We start from the raw sequence: 23,821 nt of genomic DNA on the forward strand, positions 1-23,821 counted from the left end.
AGATTAGCTTTAGAAGAATATATGAAAAATAAATTGAAAATAGAAGTGAATAAAGAAAATTAGAATGTAAATGAAATGGATTAAGAAAAAGACAAAAATTGTATATGCTAAAAACCCTTCCAGTTGTTATTTGTTGAGAGACATCAAATTTGTCTCAAACTTTTCTAACAAAATTAAAATAGAAAACTTGGCCCTTTATTTAACTACTAGCATCAAACAGATTAAAAAGGCTAATCGTCAAAGAAAAATATTCCTAAAGTAACATTCATGTAATAAGCCCTATCATCTCAACAGACATAACTACAACTTATATATTTTATATTTATAAAATTAGTCTTAAAACATGTACTATTTTGCAAAAGATTGCAAAAGGAATGTAATGAACATAAAAATGTTTCTAAAACACACAAAAACTCAAAGAAAATAAATATTAATACCATGTAGAAATAATCAACTTTTATATTATATGCTATATTCTAAAGTATATACCTGTGTTTGAAAATATATTACACAAACATTTTTATTACAAAATATGTGTTGATAATGTTTATAATAGTCATGTTAGGGAATTTATCATATAAGTTGTAGTGTATGATACCACAACACTGGGTTCATATACTCGTCATTTCTTTGTATATTATAGATACTTTCCTATGCTGTCTATTCTCTTATGGTACATTTATATGTGAAATAATATGAATCATTTAAAAATTATGCTAAATTTGGGCGCTCCCTGGCAGCATGCAGGTTAAATAACAGCAATAAAAAGCTAAAACCACTTCAGCATGAGTTCAATTCCCGCCCCGGGAGTCACCCACATGGCACCACAGACTTCTCCTGACCCCCCTGTTACTCCCCTCAGCAGTGTACTTCATCAGTCAGCATTTTCTGCTCCCCACTCTGTCTCTGAATCCTCTCACCGCCCCTGTACCTCTGGCCTGTACCCCAGTTCTGTATGTATGCATAAATAAATCTTTAAAAAATGCTAAATTTAAACAAACTTGTTAATCTGGATCTACATATGTATATATTTTTCTCCATTATGACTCCAACTGTACCTAATCAGTTTTGTTGAATTCTAATTATTTCCTTATAATCAGCTGTTCACAAATGAATAGGCTAAGTAAAATGGTGTCGAATTTTTTATAATTTACATTCACCTTTATAATCTGCCTTCTAAGGAAGTAGCACCAATTTTCACTTATTTAAAAATACATGAAAAATTGACTCAACTACAAAAGTGAAAGAGTACCTTGATGAATCTACTTCCCCATAAAAGCAAAGGAAATAAGGCAAAGCAACCCAAAGCAAACATTTATGAACTTGAAAATTAACCAAAAACACCTAGCAAACTAAAAAGGATGTATTCAAGAAAAACTACTGAATCTTGGCAAGAAAGTGAGGTTTGTGCCATTTTAATTTGGGTCTTATCCCTTGCCTGCCTTCCCATCGTTAACATGGAAGCCATGAAAAGCTGGGAAATCTTGTGACCAACAAAGAACTCCCCTCATTCCGAGCTCTGTTAGTAACCCATCCCCACAGTCCAAACATTGGCCATATCAACAGTCCTCGGCATAGATTCCCATTTTAGGAAACTGTTGCTACTTGATCTTACTCAAAGTTTAGCAAAAGCCTGGAAAATAACATTAAAGAGCAACCTAGGGGCTTGGATGACCAAAAGACTTTGGAACACTTTGAAGATATTTCTGTGAACCCAGAAGGTTGTGCGTTGCACTTATAACCGAGCAAGCAAGAAGAGGACCTCAGTCACTCAGTTCTGGTTGAACTTGAGACCCTGCAAAATCAGAAATTACAAGTCTAGGCTGACTTTTAAACTGGCTGACGTGTGGAGGCTGCCTTCATGGAGAGCTCCACCTGGCAAAGGGGTGAAGACAGACAATTCAAGAACAGTTAGAAACTTCAATACTGTACTCTCAAGAGTTGATAAAGCAACTAGAAAGACAATCAACAAGAATACAAGGTTTGACCAGCACTATGAGATTGAACTAACAATCTATAGAACACTACAACACTACAACACTACAACAACAGCATAATTACATTATTTTCAAGGATACATGGTACATTCTTGATAAGAGTCACATAATAGGCCATAAAACAAGTCCTAATAAATTTAAAAGGGTATAAATGATACAAAGTATATCCTCCAAACACACCAGTGTTAAGATGGAAATCAAAAGAAGAGTAAATTGGGAATGCTATAATATGGCATTTATGTATTTAACATTTAAATGACATAAAGATAATAGAATAAATTACAAAGAACGTAGTATTTTGAACTGAAAAAAAATAAAATTTATCAAAAGGTATGACAAGCAAGGGTGAGATGGAAATTTTACAGTCTAACTTTTTTTAATATTTAAAGTTATCTATTTCAGGAATTCTCCAAATAATCTGCCCGCATGCATTCCCAAGTGTGTACTAATACCTACAATAAACTTTCTTTGCTAACCATAAAAATATTTATTTAATCTATGCACACTGAAGGAAAGCATTATAGATAGCAGAGTTCTTTGCCACTGTAAATTATTTACACCCATATATTTAACTTGAACCACTAGCTTGAAGAGGTATTGGTATATTCCATTTGTAATACTTTCTCTACAGAAAGCAATTATCTTACAGTTGGAGCATGTTGAAGAAACTATTGTTTCACAGTTCTTTTTTTGTTCTTTTGAGTCTCAATCACTAAAAGTTCAAGGTACTTTCCGGGAATCCTAGTACCTTGGATCACCTGATGAATGCATTAAAATCCAGTGGCTTACTTGTATTCTGAAAATACTCTTACATTCATACAAATGTTGCTTGGGTTGTGGGGCTTGCATTTCTCCTACTGGCACTGACATTTGAGGAGTGTTTGCTATGAAAGTCTTACACCAATTTTATTTTGTTCCTTCTTCACTAGTCATTGTGCTTCCTTTTCCATTTTCTCCTCTGCTGTTCCACTGCTCTCTTTTCTGTCCACTGCTGTCTTTCCTGTCTGCTTAGCTTCTGCTGCTTCAAAATTACTTCTTCTTGCCAGGCAGCAGCATCATATTCTTCCCATGCATTGGTGTTTTCCGGCCAGATATCTAAGTCACCTAATTCAAGAGACTGATGAATAAAAGGTATATATTGGATAGCTGCCAATCTACTAGAGAAACTTGTGTGCTGTCTGGGGTGTGAAAATGTCATGGTTTTCTTGTCTTAATAACGATTTTCTGAGTTTTTCTTGTAGTTGGTGCTATGTCCTAAAAATAATCAGGTTTCAGTTGTTCCAAAATATTTTATTGGGTTGCTCCATTCCCATTCCCTCCTTTTAATCTTTATGCTTGGAAGTACATCTTCATCCCAGGAAATCCATTTTTCAATATCTGTCTGTTTAGGAACTGATGAATAATCAACTGTGGTTAACAAAGTGATTTGGTCTGCATTTAATTTGTATCCTCTGCCAGATCTGCATATTCATCTCTTTAGAAATGAGAACACATTTGCTAGGCAGGTACAAACTTAAAATAGCTGAAACTGATATGACAGCCATGGTGGGAATCAAAACCTGAAATTGACTGATAAAAAAATCATACCCACTGTACAGATGAGACAAACAAGTGCATTTTCAGGTTACACAAGCTGACACCATGCACAGGGCATTTTGTGAAACATTCTAAACTGTGAGAGGTAGGTGCCAGGTGGGCTGGAATTTAGAATTAAAAACATACCCGGGAAGAAGCATTGAAGGAGAGCTAGAAGGATTGACAAATTTTCCTGGGTAGAGGGTGTCTGATGTAAAGACTGGGAGGTTACCAGACCAGTGCCCCACAGTTCAAGTGTCTCACACATGAGTATGGCATGGTGCAAGTCAGAAATTTACAGTTTTAAATGACTATATTTAAAAAAGAATTTATAGGCCCTCCCTGGTGGCACAGTGGGTTAAAGGACAGCACTGGGAAGCTAAAGCCACTTCCTCATGAGTTCGATTCCCGCCTGCCCCGGAAGTGACTACATGGCCTGGCAGACCTCTCCTAACCTGCCCGCTGCTCCCCTCAGCAGTGTACTTCATCGATCTGCCTGTTCTGCTCCCCGCTTTGTCTCTGGTGAAGCCTCTCGTTGCCCCTGAGCCTCTGGCCTGTACCCCAGTTCTGTATGCACAAATAAATTAATCTTTAAAGAAAAGAATTTATATCTATTATCTAATTTTTTCTTAATGGTCATCAGAAAAAAGAGCAAGGCAAACAAAGAAATGAAACAAAGATATGGGTAGAAATCAATGAAACAGAAAACAGAAAAATGATGAGCATGAATGAAAGATAAAGTTGGTTTTTTTGGAAAAAAAAAATGGCACTAATACCAAAACCAAACAAGAACAAGGACAACACAAAAAGAAAACTATAGGCTTATCATAAAGTAAACCGATACAAAAATCCTCAACAAAATCTTAGCCGACAGAATCCAACATTGCATTGAAAAGGTAATACACTATGACCAAGTATGATTTATTCCAATGACACAAAGATGGCTCAACATTTGAAACTCAATGAATGTCATCCAACGCATCAACAAAATGAAAAATAAAAAGGGAATGATCATATCAATACATGCTGAGAAGAGATTTGACTTCAACATCAATTTTTTTTTAAAGATTTATTTATCTGCTCATACAGAACTGGGTACAGGTCAGAGGCTCAGGGGCTATGAGAGGCTTCACCAGAGACAGAGTGGGGAGCAGAACAGGCAGATATACAAAGCACACTGCTGAGGGGAGCAGCGGGTGGGTCAGGAGAGGTCTGCCACGCCATGTGGTCACCTCCCCGGCAGGCGGGAATCGAGCTCATGCAGAAGTGGCCCCAGCTTCTCAGTGCTGCGCTTTAACCCACTGCACCACCAGGGAGGGCCACAACATCAACTTTTTTTTAAAGATTTATTTATTTGTGCATACATAAGTGTGGTACAGGCCAGAGGCTCAGGGGCGGTGAGAGGCTTCACCAGAGACAGAGTGGCGAGCAAAACAGGCAGATGGACGAAGTACACTGCTGAGGGGAGCAGCGGGCGGGTCAGGAGAGGTCTGCTGCGCCATGTGGTCACCTCCAGGGCAGGCGGGAATCGAACTCATGTGGAAGTGGCTTTAGATTCTCAGTGCTGTGCTTTAACCCGCTGCACCACCAGGGAGGGCCACAACATCAATTTTTAATGAAGGCCCTAGAAATCCTTGGGATAAAAGGAACATACCTTAATAAAAGACATATATATAATAAACCCATAGCAAATATTGCCCTCAAAAGCCCTCAAAAGTGAAAAGCCACACTGAATGCTACACAGCATTGATGGGGGAAAGCTTAAATGTCTAACTGGATGTCTCCTGTTCATGGGATAGGAGACTCAACACAATTAAGATGGAAATTTTATTCATGTTTATTTATAGATTCAATGAAATCCCCACCAAAAATTCACTATGTACTTTTTGTAGAAATGTAAAAATTGATCTTAAAATTTATGTGGAAGGAAAATACCTATAATGTTCAAAACAATTCCAAAAAGTACAAAATGGGGATGCATTCACTTTCTTATATCATAATTTACTATGAATGTATAGCTATTAAGACTGTGTGTTAATGGCATTTAAAAAGTTACACAGATCAATAGACTAGAGTGCCAAAAATAATTCCATATATGTACAGTTTATTAAAAAAGAAAAACTTCTAAATAAATGGTGCTGGTACAACAGGATATCCACACGATGAAATTGGGCAGCTACCTGATGGCACACAAAAATCATGGCTATATAAAAAAACAAGTCAGACTTAAAGTAAAAACTCAAACCACTTACAAAGCATGGGCACATGGAAGAAAATATCTGAGTTGTGTGACAATGTTTTCTTAGCTATGACATTAAAGGGTAGAAGACAAAAATTGAAAAGCTGAACCCCACTGTAATTCAAATCTTAGATTGGGGGTCCCAGTATTCCCAACTGATCAGACTATATTCACTTGTCTAAACTGCATAATGTAGGTGATGTTAAGCACCTGCGTATACAAAAACAGCTAAGAAATTGTCTCTCTCACTCTCTAAAGGGAAAACAGGTCAAGGACACTAAAAGGTAATTTATAGAATATCTAAGCATGGTGCCCATGGTCACCAGCCCCAAATAAAAACCTGGATACTAAGAGGCTAACGAGTTTCCTGAGAATCTTCACATATGCTGTCAGTTTCTTCTTGGAGTAATTAAGTGTGTCCTCTGTGACTCCATAGGGAGAGGACTCTTGGGAGCTCACACCTGGTTTCTCCTGGACTCCCCTCCCCCTTGCACCATTTCCCTTTGCTGATTTGACGTAGCATCCTCTTAGTATAATAAATCATAGCCATGAGTATAACCATATGCTGAGTCCTGTGAGTCCTCCTAGCAAATCATTGAACCTCTTAACAGGTCTTGTGGACTCCTGGCACAATGCCTCAAAAGAATTGCACAAAATAAAATGTTTGAGAATATTCATTTTCCTTTATACTCATCAAGAATGGTTACTAAAATTATTGAACATGTTAACACATTTAGTGGCAATTAATGACATAATCTTACATTTCTCTTCAGCTATTGAGAAAAAACATTTGATCTCACCCATGTTTCTTGGCCATTTGCATTTGATATTCTGGGAATTACTTATTCATGTCCTTGGCCTGTTTTTCCTCTAGGACACGACACACATACAACACACACACATGAGCACTCATGCATGCACTTAATGATTTCTCAGGGGTTTTTTTTTTTTTTTGTATATGAAGGATATTAGGCCTTTGTCATAATGTGGGTATTCTCCCCAATTAATTATTTACATGGAAATCTTTTTTACAGGCCTCTTCCATATTGGCTAATGGCTGCACACCAAAGCTCAAAGGAAAAGAAATGGCTCTTTGAGAAGCTCAATTACAGTTGTCTAGGCCTTTGTCCTTATTCTGAAAAATAAAATAAACTACTCAAAGAGTGTAAGAATTTTACATTCTTCACAGGTTCCCTCCCCAACACTGTTTCTTTAGTTATGCTTTTGTTACAAAATCATAGCAAATAAATCAACATTACCTCAGTTTAGGTCCCTGAGGGACAGACAATCCACTGAGTCAATTCAAGACTTTAGCAGACAAGGAAAAATGTCCCCACCCTCTGCTCCCCAGCCTCACTGAGTTTTTGTTTCCTCCTGCTCAGCACAGCTTCCTGCCATGATGTCTTTATACCTGCTGTTTCCTCAACCTGAGAGGTACGTCTCACCCTTCTTGAACACCTCCTTCTCCCTCAAAGTCTGCTCAACTGTTACTTCTTAAGTGTTCCTTGATTTTCCTCAATAGATCAAAAATCCCTTTATCTGTGCCATCCTAGCATATCACCTCCTCACCAGTCACAGTGGAATTTCATTTTCTGTTCTGCGCTTTTTTGATGACTTACTACTTCCTGTGCTAGACTTTGAGAACAAGACATTTGATCTCACCCATGCTTCTAAGATCCTTTTGGTCATCCAAGTCCAACCTAGCAAGGTGCCTGGTATCTAGTAGGTGTTCAGATAATACTTGCTCTGTGGATTAAGGCATCCTCTTCTATGAATGGACATGTCTACTTAGGTCAATGCACTACACCTTAGAGTACACTTAATGATAGGTTCAAATGGTCTCCTGAGCAATATCACACTTAATCATCACATTTCTCTCAGTTGCTATTTACCTCATTGTACAGAAGAAGATATCAAGGCTCAGATTGACTGGATAATTTTCTGGATCCTTTTGTGCCCCAAGGAGGCATATTCATAAGCCAAAATCTCCTCTCATAGGTAACTTCACAGTTGCTAAGGACTCTATCTCATCCTAATATATAATTTTTCTTCTCTTAAAGCCAAGAAGACTGCTTTTGTTTTTTATAGTTTTACTGCAAGGAAAAATTAAGATTTGAATCACCTATTGCATAGGTAAGAGATTGATTTGTTGTGAATAAAAGGGTCAGATACAAGGAGTGTGGGCCCAGCCATGAGAGGTCTAGCAGCTAGAGCTTCTTCTAATTTCATTGTGCAGACTTTGCTGGAGTCTGCTATGTGGTTTCTGCACAGGGGAAAACTCACTCTGAAGGATCTTACATTAGTCATCCATTGGTGCAAAACAAATGCCCCAAATTTAGCAGTTTCAAACAATAAACATTATCTCAAGTTTCCGTGAATTCTAGAATCCAAGAACAGTTTAACTTAGTGTGTGACAATCAGAGCCTCTCACGAGGCTGCAGTCAAGCAGTCATCCAGAGCTGTACTCGCCTCAGACTGGAGAACCTGCTTCTAAGCAATGACGGGGTCCCTGGCACACTCAGTTCCTCACTTGCCGCTGGCCAGGGCCTGTAGTCCCGAACACACAGAGCTCACCATAGACCAACAGTTTGTCATCACAGCATGGCTACTGGTTTCTTGAGAGTAAAGGTATCTGAGATGAAGAACCCATGATGGGAACCAGCCCTCAAAAGTGACATGCCACAGTTCTACTGTATTGTACTGGTTACACCAAATAAACTTCTTACAGTGTTGGTGTGAATGTCAGGAGGCAGAGATCATTGGTAGACTTTTTGGAGGCTGGCAAGAAGTCCTTTTTCTCTATGCAAGGAGTAGTTATTTCTGTAAACTCATACCATCAAGATGAGAATGGATGGTAAACTACACTGATGAGAAACTGCTGGCTTCCAATAAAGTCTTGAGTTATCGACTACATCTTTGAAAATTGGGTTAAAACGTCCTGTAATTTGAAAATGCACGTGACATACAAAATGAGATATGGTTACATGATGAGCAGTGATATTACACTCAAGAAGACAGTGCAGTATTGCTTTACTTGTTTGCTGATTATGAAGGCAGGCATACTGTGGCAGAGGACAGGACATGCAAAGGGTATAGCTGGTATCAGCAGGCATAGCTGGTCTTACATCTCCATGAATGCATGCACACATATGTGAGTACTTCCATGCTGAACATATGAAACAGCTGCTATGGGATACTTAGCTGAGTAAGTTTGAAGTAAGATCATCTCACCCCCAAACCTACTGATAAAATACAACCATTATGCTATTTTGCAATGCAAGTATTAACATCCAGTTCAACCTAACATAACACAGAATATCTACTAAGTTATAACCAATTACCAATCTATACACTTCAGACAGCGCCTACACCTTTGTTAATTTTTTTTTTCCTCTGCTTGAAATTCCATCACCATGCCCAGCTACGTTGGGGCCCTTTTCTTTGTGCTAAAATCTTTCTCATTGCCACCTTTTCTGATTTTCCTAAAATGTAAACTAATTATCACCTATTCTCGGCACTTATTTACACATCTATTATAGTACTTATGCAGCTAAATATAAATCAGACTCCAATAAATGCAGCATTTATTTGGGGAAAGGAGGCAGTACATCTTATTCTGATACATGACCCTAAGCATCCAGCAGATTCCCTGAATACAGCAGGTTCTTAGAGGTAAAAGGGGCTGATTTGAGAGCCTGTTAACAAGGCTCCCGATAGGGAAGAGGATACAAGATAGTGTATACACACGTAGTAACTAAAAATAAGCAATGAATTCACAATGACACAAGTCATACTTGTTTCACATTTGTCATTGAAGGAGTGGAGGAAATAACGCAGGCCTGAGCAAAACTAGCCCAGGCAAGCACCCATTACCCCCCTCCACACACACACACACACACACCCAGGAATGAAGGAGCAAAAACTGGACAAACAAGATAAGGAAGTGGGTTGTGGGGTGTGGGTAAGGGAAAAGCCACAAGACCAGATCCCGGCTTGCAAAATGCACACGCAAATGCTGACCCTTAAAACTATACATTGAAGAGGGACAATGTACATTTAAATTGATTGGATAATGGGAATGGTGTGGCCCAGGCTGATTGGACGTGAGGCACCAGGAAATGAGACATCTATTCCTGGAAACCTGTCGGTGGGTGGTTGAACTGTGTGTGACCCAGGCTGTGACGTCTGTCAATCTTTGAATCCATTTGCTAAGTTGAATTTACACGGGCTCTGAATTGTGCAGGCTCTGAATTTGCGTGGGCTCTTACGTATGTAACAGCCAATAAGGCTTATATATTCCCTGACATTCCTTTGGTGGGAGTCTTTCCCGAACCCTTAGGTCCTGCGTGTCTGGCAGGGAATGGCTTGACCCTGCCTAGCCAGCCCAATAAACTCTACTTTGCGAATTGCATTCTTGTGTGACGCTCTGTCTTTCGTGGTAATCGAGTTCTCGGACCCTAACATGATGTTGGGGCACAGAAGAAAATTTCCTTCTGAGAACCCACCAAAGTTCTTATAAGGCTAGACAAACAAATTAACATCAGACAAGTTATTAGGAGAAAATGCTAAATTTCAAAAACATATACATAGAGAATTTGCATGGTTGTAAATTCTAAAGAATGATGGAGAGAGCCAGGTATATTTATTCTGTGTTTAGGATTTGAGGTGTCAAATAAAGAGAGGGGGAACTTCTCATGGCAGATAACAAGAAAGTAATCTCATCTTTGCTTGAAGAGTAAGATGAGTCTTCGAAAAGATATGGTCACAGATAAATACAACTGGGTGAGTTCCCTAAACTATACCCAAAGAGACTGTATCTTTGATTAGGAAAAGGGTCAAAGCTTAGGGGATGGGGAGCTCTTCTCTGGTTTAGTGAAGGGTGAGGATGGCATGGACAAAAGTTTCTCTCCAGACTCCTGGGCCCTCCCTGCACTCAACTCAAAAAAATGCAAGGTTCATAGAGTCTTGATTGAACTCTAACCCCCACATCAAAATGACAAGAGGTTTCTGGACAGATTCAAAAATGCCCATATGCTATTTTGGGGAGAGTAACTCTACAGTGAACATCAGGAAATTATTTTCCAACAAAAAGGTATTAGGGCCAAGATACTTCATACTTAAAATAAATAGTAAAACTCATGATTTGCACTCAATGTTCAATATGTCCAAGAACTGCCAACTGTGTAGAAAACATGTAAATTACATAAGAACTTGAAGTGGTTTTCCTATCATGAATGGGAGATTATAACACAGAGCTATATCCTAACTCCTTTTGTTAGGGTCCCAGAACTCGATTACTGCGAAAGACAGAGCATCATACAAGAATGCAATTCGCAAAGTAGAGTTTATTGGGCTGGCTAGGCAGGGTCAAGCTGTTCCCTGCCGGACATGCAGGATTCAGGCAAGACCTCAACCAAAGGAAAGTCAGGGAATATATTGGCCTTGTTGGCCGTTCCATACATCAGAGCCCGCACAAATTCAGAGCCGCGCAGATTCAACTTAGCAAATGGATTCAAAGATTAACAGACGTCACAGCCTGGGTCACAGTTCAACCACCCACCGACAGGTTTCCAGGAATGAATGCCTCATTTCCTGGTGCCTCAGATCCAATCAGCCTGGGCCACACCATTCCCATTATCCAATCAATTTTAAATGTACATTGTCCCTCTTCAACCTATCCTGAATTCCAGGGGGTGGGTGCTTGCCTGGGCTAGTCTAGTTTTGCTCAGGCCTGCGTTACGTCCTCCATTCCTTCACTTTATCAAGACAGGAGAACTATCTGGAATACAAAAGTTTTTCCAGCTTCAAAATATGATAAAAGTGAACAGATTTACTCCACATTGCTTAGGAGTAAACATGCTATTTTCCTCCATATAATTTCTCTTCTGGCTGACTACCACTACTAAAGGCAGAAATCCCGAACCTCTATAAGCAGTAGAACAAAATAAGTAGGTAAGATTTTTAGCACTTTAGATAACAAAGCCTGGCAATGTTTACCTATTTCTTCTATCTAGAGGATTATTATTTACAGTTCCTGCTGTTTTGCAAAAGAAGAAGAAAAATTAGCTCTTTCCCTCTCAGGGCTATAGAAACAATGGTGTTGTGTTTTCATAACAATCAGGGATTTGGCAGCAGTAACAGGGACTCTCTTAAGTTGCCATATGGCCCCCCAAGCAGCTATAGGTTTCCAAATGTGTGTGCTATGGGTTTTATTCTAAATCAGAAGTCTCTGTAAGAGAGGTATTTGCATTTTGCAGAAAGGAACCCAAAAAAGCTGAGAAACAAAACAGGGAACTGGGGACTAAACTAATAAATTGGGTCCAAGATTGAGCCAGTGAATACAAGCACTCAACCATATGTTTAGCAAAAGAGGTAGACTTCTTACATCTATTTGAAGAGGGATACAACAGAAGAGGAGTATAGACATAAATACTATGGAAACTGTTTCCAAAATAAATGTACTCAGGAGCTACAAATATTGTTCATGTAAAACGAACAATATTGAAGTCCTAAGAGAGGAGACTGGATTCAAGTTGAGAAACACCAGTCAGGTGTGACTTTGGAAACACTTCCTCCCCTATGATTCCTAATTTCTTGAACCCTGAAAAATGCTAACCCTGAACTAGCAATGGCCTCTAGAACAACTAAGATTCCCTGAAGAATTTAAATGCAGAAGTGGTAGGCTGACAGCAAAGGCCAACTATGAGAATACACCAAAATGTTATCTAGACAGTGTTGAAGGGGACCAGAACATTCTCCCAAATATGCCACTTTGGTATAAAGGAAGATTATGAGCTGAAGGAAACTGAGGAACACCAGAGTAACAAAAGCCCTTAAAACAGAGCATACATCTTTTTCTCTTGAAAAGGAAATTTCCATTTGTAAAGTTGTTCTCTCTTTATTCTTATGGAGCTAATTCTTTCACCTAAGTTGACTCAATCTGCTTCATAAAGCTTTTTCCCCATACATTTCCTACCTCCCACAACCTCCTCAGAAGCCCCTCAGTAGTGTGTTTTAGTAGATCCACCTGTTCTGCTCCCACTCTGTGTCTGGTGAATCCTCTCAACCCCACTCCCGCACCTCTAGCCTACACCCCAGCTTTTTATGCATAAATAAATAAAATAAATGTTTTAAAAAATTGTCAGTGTTACAAATCAGGGGCCCTCTTCCCCACTCCTGAGACCTACTTTTTAAATATTTGCCAAGCTACTAATGCACTACCCCAAAGAGGGTACAAGTACTCTACAACAAGATAATTTAAAATAGTGCTTACTATTTGAAGGGCTAGGGATAATTGAGAGGGCATAACAGATGTTTCTGGGGTGTTGGTAAAATTTTATTTTATAAACTTACCTAATTATTGGTTACACAAATCTATTTGTTCATGAGTCACCAACCACTTAAAGTTAATGTATTTCACCAATAAATATCACTAAAATGTTTTATAAAAGTAAGCATTATACTTTTCCCAATGTAAATCTCCTATTTCATATTTTATTTATTTATTATTAATACTTTTTACATCATTGTGTTCCCCACAGTTCTCCCATAAACCACCCCCATATTGGCCTCCTGTTCTCCCCTGCCCTGGTAAGCTCCTCCCACCCCTCCTTTGCTATATGCCCCAATTCTATGGTCAACTTGTTAGTTTTCACTTTTTCTTGACCTTTTTTGTTTTCTTGATATTCTACATATAAGGGAAGCCATCCACTATTTATCTTTTTACTTCTAACTAATTTTGGCTACCATAATCCCTTTCATATCTCTTTTAATGTCTTCACTATATTTGAAATACTCTGAGGATCAAAACTTAGGAACTGTTATCATTCTCTCTTTCTAGTACCCCCCCCCCACCAATCCTATCAATGATTGAGTTTCCCTCCACTTTTAAAATACTGGCACAAACCTACAAGACTCTGTGCATAAGTTACTACAACAGTTTTCAGAGAATCTCCTCAATTTTACAGTCCTCCCTTGGCCTTTATCCCATTGAGTGTTGCCTGATAGATCCATAAATCTATTTTGCACTCTCCTTCTTTTAAAAATTTCATGTCAATACAAAATGAATAGGTAAATATTAGCTAGTTTTCATGTTATTCAAGGTTTATCTCTCCATGTTCCCAGGTACCCAACTAACATTCCAGTAAAATTGTTCATATTCCCTAAATATATACTTCATTTTTCCATTTCATGGAGTGTTTTTCTGCCAGGTAGTATAGCTTCTATTTCAGTCTATAAAAAACTTTGTCTAATGTTCACAATACAACTAATTTCTTTACCTGATCTGAGATATGGTCAGAACACCTAGTTAGTACTCAATAAATACTGAATTGAGTATCTCATGAATAAGCCACAGGGCCGTATTTAATCCTCTTAGGAAAAGAAAACCCTATACAGCATGTGTGGATATAGAAAGCTTCTATGAATTTAGGCTCAAGTTGTATTTGACAACTTTAGTAAAGTAGGTGATAGAGTCTGAGCTGTGTCGTTAGAGAGAGTAAGGTACTGATTATATTTCATAGTATATTGAGCAAGTCAGAATCACAGCCAGATGGCATAAAGTTTTTCCATCTGGATAAGGACTAGTGTAAAAATACAAAGTTAGAAAAGATCCAGGAGGGACTTAAATGATACTCAATGTTCATCTCCAAATATATGAGTTACAAAGAACCACAGCTCAGTAAAAAAAAGAAAGAAAGAAAAGAAATCATTCCTGGAGAATAGTTACCTGCAAAGTAAATCAAGTAAATATCAGATACAACAGATTTAACAAAGTTCTGACCTCCTCACATAACTCAGTGGCACAAGATAACAGTAGTTAACTTGGAATAATGTTCAAAGACACTTTTGATTAAGTTTAGCAAAAATCACTGCTCATCTCCAAGGAGAAAAGCACAGATGTCCAGCCATTAGCATAATAGGAGAATTGTTTCAAGACTCATATAACAGTGGTGATTGTTTGAATTCTATTCATCTTAACATATTTTAAGTTGGAGTAGAGCCAGAGGACTGTTTGTTAGCATTATATATTAATTTATTTATGATTATAATTAATAAGAATTTTTCAAACCCACAAAAGTCAAAACATTAATAAAATTAATACCTGTATGTATTTTACTTAGTTCCAGCATTTATTAGCATTTTTTCCATCATCTGTCATTAACATTCAACTTAGCTCTAAGTGGAAAGGAATAACAAAATGTAAGTTTAAAGGGAATTATAATTTTGTGGCCAATGACATGACAATGTCAATAACTCTGAAATTTTCTGAAGACATTTGATAATATTTGATAATCAGTGACCCATGGAAGGCAATGGCTTTGAGCTTAAACATTTTTTTAACTATATTTGCAATACTTTGAGGATAAAACTTAGGAACTGTTACCATTCTCTCTTAAACATTTTTTAAACTATTCTGTAAATTGACAGGTTTAAAAATACAGCCTAGAACACATGTCAATTTCTTCCTTCAGTTCAGGACAGATTCATACACACTAATGATGCAGCACAGTGAGAGAAAACAAAGTGAACAACACAAAACAATGCACAACAATTACTTATTTATAGGCCAGATTATCTCATAAAGGATTTAAGGTTGCTTTCAAAAAGACATGTGCTATGAAAGGATACAAATGAATTCCTCCATACGGTGGGGAAAAATTGGATAGAGGAAATACTGGAATCGCAGAGTATAGGGTCATATATAGTTACAACAGTTTAGCTGTCTGCTTTCTAGTGACTAAACAAAAAGTAGAGATGATGATAAACATGACTGACAGAGTCTAGATGGTAGGAAAAAAATGGTTTGCTTGTTTGTGTTATAAAATTCTAAGAGCAGTTTCCTCTGTGGTCTTGAGAGCTAGGATGCTATGGGAAGCAGTGGATGAGTCTCAGACCATGCTTCACGGTAAGATGTGATAGAGATTTTCATTTGGTTTCTACTAATTCTTTCAGGCTCAGTCAATGGGTTAGTGTTCAAGTATCATTCTATAAAACTAATTCCTTTACTGTTAGTCATTAGGCACTAAATAAAGCAACTCTATGCTGATAATCTTACAGTCTGATTCTCAGGTAACAATTAGAAAATCCAGAGCAAAACTAGACTAATTTACACTTTATACAAAAAAATGGATTAAATCATTAATCAAAATGGATTAAGGACTGGGATATAAGACTGAAAACCATAAAATACATGGAAGAAAACACAGGCAAAATATTCCTAGTGGATTTGTCTCCACCGGCAAGAGAAACAAACAGAATATAAACAAAAAGGGATATACAAAACCAAACAGCTTCTGTAGAGCTAAAGAAACTATCATTAAAACAAAATGACACCTGGCCCTCCCTGGTGGCGCAGCAGGTTAAAGCACAGCACTGAGAATCTAGAGCCGCTTCTGCATGAGTTCAATTCCCGCCTGCCCCGGAGGTGACCACATGGTGTGGCAGACCTCTCCTGACCCGTCCACTGCTCCCCTCAGCAGTGTACTTCATCGATCTGCCTGTTCTGTTCCCCACTCTGTCTCTGGTGAAGCCTTTCACTGACCCTGAGTCTCTGGCCTGTACCCCAGTTCTGTATGAATAAATAAATAAAACTTTAAAAAACAAAAACAAAATGACACCTTAGCAAATTTGAGAACATATTTGCATATCATATATCTGACAAGGGCCTGATGTTCAAGAGCTACAAAAAACATATATAACACAGAGAAAAAGAAAATCCCGAAAACATGGGCAGAAAAACTAAAGTGTCTTCTCCAAAGAAATGGTCAACAGGTACATGAAATATTATCATCACCACTTATTATCAGGGAAATGCAAATCCAAACCACAATGAGATACCACCTCATACCTGTGAAAAAGACCCTTATCAAGAAGACCAGAAACAAGGGTAGGTGAATATGCAGAGAAAAAGGAATCCCTTGCCCTGCTGGTGGGAATATAGATGGGTCTGTCTACAGAAAATAATATAGAGGTTTCTCAGAACTTTAAAAATTGAAACTACCATAGGATCCAACAGTTCACTTCTAGGTACCTATCCAAAGAAAGCACAAACGTTAATTCAAAGGGATATAGGTTCTCCTGTTCACTGAAGCACTATTTCCAAACTATGGAAACAACCAAACAACCTGAATACTCAATGACAGGAATGGATTAAGAAGGTATAGTATACCCTATAAAAATCTCACCACCAACTCAGAAATACACCTAAAATGAAAAATCACACAAGCATACATCATATAAAAATGAACAATGATTTTATATATGTGTATGTATGTATGTATATATATATGTATATGTGTATATATATGTATATATATATGTGTATATATATATATAAAGGTATGGTATATATACACATACTGAATAATATTTAGCTATATAAAAAATATAAACTCCTGCCATTTATGATGATAATGGAGGGAACTGGAGGGGATAATGCTAAGAAAAATAAGGAGCAAAATAAATATGTATGGTTTCACTTATATGTAAAAAAAGAAACAAAGGGTCAGGAAAAAAAAAAACTCTTAAAATCTGAATGCATAATTGAGTTTACCAGAGGGAGAAGGAGAGGGTGGAGACCATGGTGAAGTGTGTGGTGTGGCAACATACATCTGAAGAGGTGAATATACCTCTGATTATACATGGTGTTGTAAATTAATGTAAAGAGAAAGAGAGAGAAGGGGGGGAGAGAAAGAAAAAAGAGAGGGCAGGGAGGGAAACCTAGAGCAGACACACAGACTTAGGCACATGAATGGTCTGGGCTGGGTAGAGAAGGTGGGGGAGATGGAAATTTCATGAATAATGTCCAAAAATTTTGTTGGCGAAAGATTGAATTTATGTCAAATTATGTGTCAGTTGACACATTCTAATTTCTCCAAAGTGAGAATGCAAGAAATTCTACCTTATCTAATAAGGTAACATGTAATTTCCACTCTCCATAAAGTGGTGAGTAGAATAGTTGATAGCAATTTAGGAGGCCATGCATTGCAGCTGCAATTATTGCATCTATGTTTATATACAATGGGTCAAGCTAAAGTTGGACATTTTCTAATGGGAAATATGACCTTTACTGGCTCTTGTTTTTGACCTTCATTATTAAGTTTGATGAGACAAGGAAACCTGGTGCAGAGGTGTTGAAAATGATGCAGAAAGTCAAAGAAATTACCGAAGCACATTGTTTTCTTTCTGAAAATATCCTATACTCTGTGGATATGTACAATTAAAAGGTTTTGTCTAAAACTACTAGTCCGTTACTGAAAATTAGATTTACTACAATGAAAACATTTTTCTTACACATCATCAGTTACCATATACCTTAATTCATTAAATAAATATTTTTGGAATGTGTTAAGAACTATTTTAGGCACAGGGAGTGAGCAATTAACAAAATAGTCAAAATTCTGGCTTAAGTTCGGGCTGGGAAGAAAGACAATAAACAAACATATGTCTGGAGATGAATGCTATTTAAAAAAAAAATGAGAGAGCGGGATAGAGCTGAAAGATGGCAGTTAAGCTCCTTCATTTAGGATTGCTGAAGAAACGCTTGCCTAATAAAGCACATCTGAGCAGAGATCTGGAGGAAGTAAGGAAATAAACCATACTGACAATTGAAAGAAAAATGAACAGGGGAATAAATAGCAAGTGAAAAGTCCCTGGAGCAGGAGTGTGTTTGGTCTGTTTAAGGGACACCAAGAAGGCGATTATGGTAGGAGCAGAGTGAATGAAGGTTACATTGGTAGGAGCAGAGATCAGGGAGTTACCCAAGCACAGGCCTTGCCAGGCTTGAAAGGGCATAACCAGCACTTTGATTTTACCTAAGGGCTTTTAAAACATTTGAACAAGGGAGAGGTATGATTGATGATCTGCCTTATTTTTAATAAATAGTTTATTTATACGTTATTTTGTGCCTTTTCCCATCCCAGTTGGAATCCCTGTAGGCTTCCCATCACCAAATCACCCGTGTGCCATCACCACAGTCCAGTGCACTCCCCCCCCCATTTTTGATCCCATTCCCCACCCCACCCCCATAAAATCTCTCTGTTATATAGTTGTTCATTATCATTACCCCTCCCCCCGTCCTTTATGCTCCTGCTATGAGTGAAACCATCTGGTATTTTTCTTTTTTCATTTCTGGCATATTTCACTAAGCATGGCCCCTTCCAGCTCCTCCATGTTGCAAAATGCATGAGTTTGCCTTTTTTGATTGCTGAGTAATATTCCATTGTGTATTTGTTCCACATCTTTTTTTTTTTTAACATCATTTTGTACATTTTTTTTCCCATCTCAATTGTAATCCCTGCGGGTTTCCCATCACTAAGTCTCCCGTGTGCCATCACCATAATCCCATGCACTCCCCCCCCCATTTTTGATCCCATTCCCCACTCCACCCCCACAAAATGTCTCTGGTATATGGCTGTTCATTATTCTTGTTATTTTCTCACCTGTGTACCACATCTTTTTAATCCAGTCATCTACTTTTGGGCATTTGGGTTGATTCCATGTCTTTCCTATTGTAAATAAAGCAGCAATAAACATGGAGATAAGGTGTCTTTTTGAACTTTTTTTTTTAAGGATAACTCTGGTTTCTGTAAGGATAAATTTAGATTATGCAAAGCAAGCACAGAAGCAGAAAAACCAGCTAGGAGAACTCTATAATAATCTAGACCTTAGAGATGATAGTGCCTGCCTCCTACATGGTGCCAGTGGAATCATTACCTCCTACATGGTGCCAGTGGAATCATTAAACAGTGATCAGATCATGGATATATTTTAAAGGTAGAAATTATAGGCTTTGCTGATTTTATATTAGGATTTGAGAGAGAGGAGTCAAGTCAAGCTATGCGACTTGAGCAGTTGAAAGAACACAAATTGGCCTTAATTCATTAATATGGGGAAGATTCCTCAGCTGCTAGAGGAGCAGGTCTCGGGTAGGAAGTATGGATGGGGACATGTTCATTTTACGGTATGTATCTGTCAGAGTTTTAGAGGGAAACATGATACAGTCAAGTCAGGTTAAGTGGAGGAGAAGCATAATAAAAAAATTGTTTACAAAGATGCAAGGATAGGAAAACACAGACTGTTAGTGCAGAAACTCCAAGCTAAAATCTGCTGCACTTATTACTACCCTTAGGCCTGACAGGGTGAGGAAATAAACAGAATCCATGTGATTTCTACCATTTTGAGTTTGATTCTGTCCTATGGCCTAGAATATGGTGTGGATGAATATTCCAGGTAGATTGAGAAGAACGTTTATTTTGCTCTTGCTGGATGCAGTGTTCTATAAATGCCAAACAGATCAAGCTGATTGATCGTGATAGTCAGCATTACCATTACAGATTTTCTGCCTGTTTGATCTATCAATTACTGAAACTGGGATATTAAGAATAGACCTTTTCATCATGCCTAGTATTTTTTTTAAAGATTATTTATGCATACAGAACTGGGGTACAGACCAGAAATGCAGGGATGGTGAGAGTATTCACCAGAGACAGAGTGAGGAGCAGAACAGGCAGATTAACAAAGCATACTGCTGAGGGGAGCAGCATCCAGGCAAGACAGGAGAGGTCTGCTGCACCAAGTGGCTCACCTCCCTGGCCAGGGATTGAATTTGTGCTGACGTGGCTGTAGCTAGCTTTGTTGTGCTATGCTTTAACCTACTGCACCATCAGGGAGGGCCCTATTCCAAGTATTTCTATCAGTTTTCCCCTAAGATATTTTAATGCTGTTTTTAGGTACATACTCAATAAGGACTATTATTACTTCTTGGGGAATTAACATCTTTACCATGTAATTTCTCTCCTGGTCCCTGATAATTTCCCTTGCTCTAAGTCTGCTTTGTGGTTAATATAGCTATTTCAGCTATCATTTTTGTCCAACCTTTTACTTTTAATGTATCATTCTTTATATTAATTTTTTTTTTACAGATAACATATAGTTGAGTCTTTTGTATCCACTCTGACAATCTCATCCTTTGATTGGTAAACTTAGATAATTCTGATTTCAAATCATTACTTAGGTTATTATCTACCATGTTTGCAACTATTTTCTATTTCTAGCACTCGTTTCTTTCTTTTCCCTTCTTTTTCTGTCTTCTCTGGCTTTGAGTATTTGACATGATTCTGTGTTCTCTCTTTACATATTAACTATTGTAGTCTTAAGATTTCTGTGATTGTTCAAGGTTTACAATATGCATTTAAAGTAATAAAGTCCAACTCCAAATATGGTTTTATATATAACGCAGTTTCCTTATTCCTGCTCCTATGCTGTGTGACATCACTACCATACACTGTAATATCTTCATATATTGTTCCTAATATTACTTTAAATAGTTAACTTTTAAATCAAAATAAAAAATATTTACCCTCAATTTATTCCTTCTCTGGTGTTATTCTTTTCTCCCTTGGATATTAATTTATAAACCATATCCTTTTCCTTCAACCTGAATAACTTATTTTAAAAATTTTAGCAGGGTATATCTGATGATGAACCCCTCAGATTTTGCTTGTCTGAAAAAAGTATATCTCCTTCATTTTGAAGATAATGTCACTTACTACAGAATCTAGGTGATGTATTTTTTTTTCTTTTAACAGCTTATGTATTTCATAGAAAAAAATACTGTTGAGTTTCATATGGAACCACAAAAATCCCTGAATAACAAATGCTCTCCTGAGTAAGATGGGGGAGAATGAAGGTATAACACTTCTGGAATTGAAACAATACTACAAAGTCATTATAATAAAACAGCATGTTCTTGGAACAAAAACAGACACACAAACCAATGGAATTGAATTGAAAACCAGAAGTAAAATTACACATATATGGTCAACAAATCTACAACAAAGGGGAAAATTATATACCCTGAAACAAGAAAAACCTCTTTAATCATCTGCAATAAATGGTGTTGGAAAGCTATACTGGATCATGACAAAGAATGAAACTAGGTTACTATCTCATGTCATATACAAAAATAAACTCAAAATGGATAAAAGACTTGAATGTAAGACCTGATGCCATAAAATATGGAGAAGAAAACATAGGCAAAACACTCCATGATATAAACCTCAGAAACATCTTTGAGGATTCTTCTCCAGATACAAGGAAAACAAAGAAGATAATCAGCTGGAACTATATCAAACTAAAAAGCTTCTATACAGCAAAAGAGACAATAATCAAGAGAGACATCCTATTGAATGGGAGAAAATATTTGAACACCATATGACAAATAAGGCACAGATTTTCATTATTTCTTCTTGTGTATGTCCCATCCCAATACAGTGGAATATTACTCAGTGATCAAAAAAGAAACTCATGCCATCTGCAGCAACATGGAAGAAGATGGAAGGAATTATGCCTGCCAAAGTATGTCAGAAAGAAAAAGATACATATTATATGGTCTCACTATATGTGGAATATAGATAAACCAAAAAAAAATCAAGAAAAATTTAAAACTAGCAAGCTGACCATACAGGCATACAATAAAGGAGGGTGAGAGAAGGGGGTGTTAAAACAGGGGAGGCAGGCCCTCCCTGGTGGCGCAGCAGGTTAAAGCACAGCACTGAGAATCCAAAGCCGCTTCAGCATGAGTTCGATTCCCGCTTGCCCCGGAGGTGACCACATGGAGTGGCAGACCTCTCCTGACCCGCCCTCTGCTCCCCTCAGCAGTGTACTTCGTCGATCTGCCTGTTCTGCTTCCCACTCTGTCTCTGGTGAATCCTCTCACCCATATGGTCTCACTATATGTGGAATATAGATAAACCAAAAAAACATCAAGAAAAATTTAAAACTAGCAAGCTGACCATACAGGCATACAATAAAGGAGGGTGAGAGAAGGGGGTGTTAAAACAGGGGAGGCAAGAATACAGGGATTATGATGATGGTGCAGAGGTGACATGGTTGTGGGAGAACTATGGGGATGATAATGATGCAAGAAAAACAATTTAATAATTTTTTCAATTTTTGTATATTTCACACCACTCTCTTCTTACCTGCATGGTTTCTTATGAGAAATTACTATATAATGTATACTGCCATTCCTCTTCCAAGAAAGGAGTATTTTCCCCCTCTGGCTTCAATTCAAGGTTTTCTCTACATTTGTTTTTCATTTTGAATATGATGTACATATATGGGCAGGGGAGAGTGGCAGTTTTTCATTTTGTCATTATCTGACCTTCTGTATTTGATTCAGTGACTCATTCATTTTGAAAAAGTTCATGGGCATTACTTCATTATTTCTTCTTTATTCTCTCTTTTTCTTTCTAATAATTACACTTTCTGATATCCTCCTATTAGTTAGGTACATACTTAGTACATCTCTTCAAATGGTCCTGCATCTCTTAAGTGTTCTCTTAGTGTGTATTTTATTATTTGTTTTCTTTGCATTTCAATTTGGGAAGTCTCTATTAACACATCTTCAAACTCATTGGTTATTTCTTCAACTGTGTCAATCTACCAAAAAACTCATTATCAAGGCATTCTTAATTCTTGTTATAAGATTTTTTATTTCTGACATTTCATTGTGATTCCTTCTGATAATTTTAACCTCTTCTTATATTACTCACTTATTCTATTCTTCCATGATTTTTACTTTTTCTATTAGAGTCTATAATATCTTAGAGTTATTCTTAATTCCCTATCTGATAATTCCAACATTGGTGTCACCTATGAGTTTAGTTCTCATAATACTTGTCTCTTCATACTATTTTTATTTCTTGCTTGATTTTATGCTTTCTCATATTTTGTTGAAAGCCAAACATGATGAATCAGTTAATAGGAACTGAGATATAAATGCCTGTAGTGTAAGTGTATTAATCTTGTTTAGAAATGGCCCACGCTTAATGATTCACAGACTTCAAGTTCCTCTACTATCCTTGTTCTTGTCTTCCCTGTTGTATTTGGTCTTCCTTAAAAATGTATCTTTACTCCTAGGTATCTACCCAAAAGACACAAAAACACTGATTGAAAAAGATACTTGTACCCCCATGTTTATTGCTGCTTTATTTACAATTGGAAA

At 37.4% G+C, this 23,821-nt stretch overlaps 1 pseudogene; it reads right to left on the reverse strand.

The window, feature by feature from the left end:
• Positions 1 to 2,881: 2,881 nt before the first annotated feature.
• Positions 2,882 to 23,821, reverse strand: part of LOC101624052 — a 46,800-nt pseudogene continuing 25,860 nt past the window's right edge.

This window comes from Condylura cristata, unplaced genomic scaffold, assembly GCF_000260355.1.
Source record: "Condylura cristata isolate star-nosed mole 26May11 unplaced genomic scaffold, ConCri1.0 scaffold00027, whole genome shotgun sequence".
NCBI lineage: Eukaryota > Metazoa > Chordata > Mammalia > Eulipotyphla > Talpidae > Condylura > Condylura cristata.